The sequence below is a fragment of the Abramis brama genome, assembly GCF_963993115.1.
Source record: "Abramis brama genome assembly, chromosome: 1".
Lineage (NCBI taxonomy): Eukaryota > Metazoa > Chordata > Actinopteri > Cypriniformes > Leuciscidae > Abramis > Abramis brama.
The window spans coordinates 76,400,655-76,404,219 of record NC_139963.1 but is presented as its reverse complement, the minus strand read 5'-3'; the positions used below and the strand labels follow the sequence as shown (position 1 = coordinate 76,404,219).

General features: G+C 33.4%; 1 long non-coding RNA gene across 1 annotated transcript; it reads right to left on the bottom strand.

The window, feature by feature from the left end:
- Positions 1-561: 561 nt before the first annotated feature.
- On the bottom strand, positions 562-3,216 carry LOC311096354. Its single transcript, XR_014609003.1, has 3 exons — positions 2,772-3,216; positions 1,873-2,000; positions 562-1,752 (listed from the first exon to the last, which is right to left on the bottom strand). It is a non-coding gene; the product is annotated as an uncharacterized lncRNA (long non-coding RNA).
- Positions 3,217-3,565: the final 349 nt, after the last annotated feature.

Sequence of the window (3,565 nt, the reverse complement as noted above, 5' to 3'; positions counted from 1 at the left end):
TATAATGTACTGTGCAGTGCAACCTTTCAAATTTGCCGGGGCAGTATCATTGCCTCCCATATGGTCTAGCGGTTAGGATTCCTGGCTTTCATCCAGGCTGCCCGGGTTCGACTCCCGGTATGAGAAGACATTTTTTTTTTTTTTTTTTTACATTGTCAACAAAATTCAAGTTATTCAATAATCATTTTTAGTTATCCATAGTCTTAGAGGCCTACAAGTCTTAGAGGCCTACACGAACTGCAGAAACAAGCAGAAGATACGTAAAAACTCATAAATGCTGTTTCAGTAGGCTACTGAATCATTTTCACAAATACAATTATATAGAATTCAGAAAATTTCACTATGGAATATTTACTTTATCTATCATAATTTCAATTTAGTACATAATCATTTAAACTTTTCATCTCATAATTATGACGCATAGTCATAATTGTAATTTCAACTTTTTGTTATAATTATTACTTAATTCAGAATTACAATTTTTGTCAATTACACCTTTTTAATGTAATACTTAAAACGTTTTTAAGGCATAATTTGGTTGTTGACTATAGTAGTGTTGATGATGAAACGTGTTGAGTTAGGCTAGCGCTTTTTGCCCCTCTCTGGTATTATAGTGTTTCAAGATGGCGGAACGACACGGAAGCCTCCTTGGACTTACCCGCCCCGTGTAAATAAAGATAAGAAATGTTTCGCTTACGAGGATAAGTCAGATCATTGGCAGAGGTCATTTTACACCCATGAGGACATATTTTATGAATACAGACAATGATTTTAGCTAATAAAATAAAACATTTTCAACGAGCGAATCTACACATGAGAGGCCTTCAGAAGTCATAACTCCAGGGGTCAACGGCTTAGGCCCATTGGTTTCGGTATTTGTAAAAATCAAATACTGTATTACACTTTTCAAAGTTACAATAAAAAGACCTGTTGTGTTCTGACACAAGGCCATTAACTTGTTTTTATAAATGTATTTTGCTTATTTCTACAAATATCGACCTGAAAAATGAAAATCAGAAAAAACAGAAAAAACATTGTTTTAAAATACAACTAAACCATGATAATGTTTAGTTTAGATGTTGATGACTAAGCTTCTGGCATATAGTGCAACCACGCAACAAGAAATCTAATATTGGTGTAATCTTTGCGAGGTCTCACTCACGACACACAACTTTGTAAATAAAATAAAAAATATTATGGAAGTCATTGTACTGTAATTTAACCATATTTTATTTATTAATATTATGGCTTCATGTTGATTTAAAGTTTTTAATTGTTATTAACAAATACCTTTTAACATCCGGCACAAAATGAAAGAGATGTATTATTTGAAAAAAAAAAAAAATAAAAAAAAAGAAAAAAAAAATGGAATGTTCACAATCACTATGTGTCAAAAACAGTATGTGTGTAAATAGTTGTGCAAAGTTCCACACCCTATGGACTAACACATAAATAAATATATATAACATACACAAAACATTTCTTAACTAAGCAACTGTTTCTTAAATTATCAGACACTCACCGCACTGATGTTAACATCACCATATATTGTGTTTTCTACCATGATTGTAGTAACTATTGTCCCACCATTCTTCTGGGCAACTGTTAAGTTAAGCTGATTAGGGTTCTGAATTAATGGCTGTCCGAATGTTGTAGAAATATTACGCTGTCGTCGTTGTGGAAGGTTGTTAGGCTGTTGATTTGTCATGTTTCCAGAATGTGTTTGAACGCACAGCGTTTGAACGTCACCATCTGTTAAAAAATGAACAATTAAATACACAACCAAAAACCATGTAAACATTATAGTAAAGCTTATTGAAGATTGAGAAACATATTGACTACTAACAAAGTAAATTATACATCTTTTCCTACGTTTGATATTCTTTTTTCTGATTTTTTTCACTATGGACTTGATCCTTTTTAATGCTGTTTTCTCTCCATATTTATTCTGTAGTTCCTCTACTGTGTCTTCCAACCTCCCTGTTGTTGTTCTTCTCCTGCTGTGTTAACCAAAGACAAACAGTTAGAAGAATAAAATGTATGTACAATAGCAAAAATAAAAGTTGGTCATTAGTTGTTAGGATTAGATACACCTGTAGACACATTCACACACCCGTTCGCCTGTTTTCATTTAGCATACACCAGAGTTCAAACATTCACTTTTTCAAAGGGTCGAATGATTACGCGGTCAAAATTTCTCTTTTTAACATGAGAGTTAAAAAATGTACACGAGTCACGACGCATTGCATTATGCACCTGACCTGCCGGCTGATGAAGTATTTATTACATCAAGAAAACATGAATACAACACACTGCACTTGGATGAATACATTTATTAGATTTATTTAATAATATTACCAGTTCCATATTATCTTTATATAAGACATATAAAGACATCTTAAAAATAAGACAAAAAATGATTTTATTTTTTAAATTTGACTGCATTCTTTACTTTTTGATTTATGAATTATAACAGACTGATGGGAAAAACATTATTTTGCAGTTACTTTTTTAAAATTTGTTTTATTATTCAACTATCTCTTTCTTTTTGTTAGATTTTTATTAGTTGTAATTTTATATATAAACATTTAACTTTTAAAATAAAGGTTTTACAACAACATCACCATCTTCCGCTATATTTGGGCCTCCATGCTCATCTATTTACAGTATATGATATTGGTGAAGGGGGCCAGCATGAATATATATTTTTAGGGGGCCCCCCGAATTCTCTACGGCCCCGTTCACATCGCATCGTAAGCGCATAATATCACCTGCTCAAGTACGTCTTGACGAGTTTCTTCTGTATTAAACAGCGAATCTTCTCAGTCAGATCGTCGCAAGATCTCAGGAATCCTCTCACACTGCTTGTGTTCACGAGCTCCATCGCTGCACTTTTGTGCGGCTGTGTGTGACTCTTAACAATTCAAACAGCAGCGCGGAGATGTGACGTCATGTGTCGAGCACATCTTTGCATTTCTTCTGAAACAACAATTTTTAACATCACTATCGCAACACTTATCGTATTGCCGGCTGGGATTGTAATGTTTTGTATGCCGTTTTCTTTACACTCACCCCGGATATCTGTTTCCTGCAGTTAGCTGTAATGTTAGTGAACTCTAGGTCTTCTCTTTGTTCATATACGACAGTATTCGCATGAATTGGCTTGATTTGATAAAATTATGTTTTAAACCATCATCTTCACTTGAGACATTTACATTATACCGTCCTAGTTTTTAAATAGCGCTAAAATGTATATTTTAACCCTTTATGCGGATATGCCGTACAAGGTTCTCTGTTCTCTGGTTCTGTGTTTTTAAAAATAAAGACAAGGATACCTCTTTCTATAAGCGACCCTTAAAATCTGTGCATACAACAAAACACGTGTAGGTGTACGATGATTTATCAACAAATTACTTTTGTTTGAAGAAAAACTTAAATCAGCTGGTGCTTGATAACTATTGAAGTTATGATGCGATATTTATCACGTTTTAATTTTAACTCAATACTCTATGAACTTTAACATCTTGTTGGTCAAATTAACTTAAAGCCTACGCATCCTAGCTAC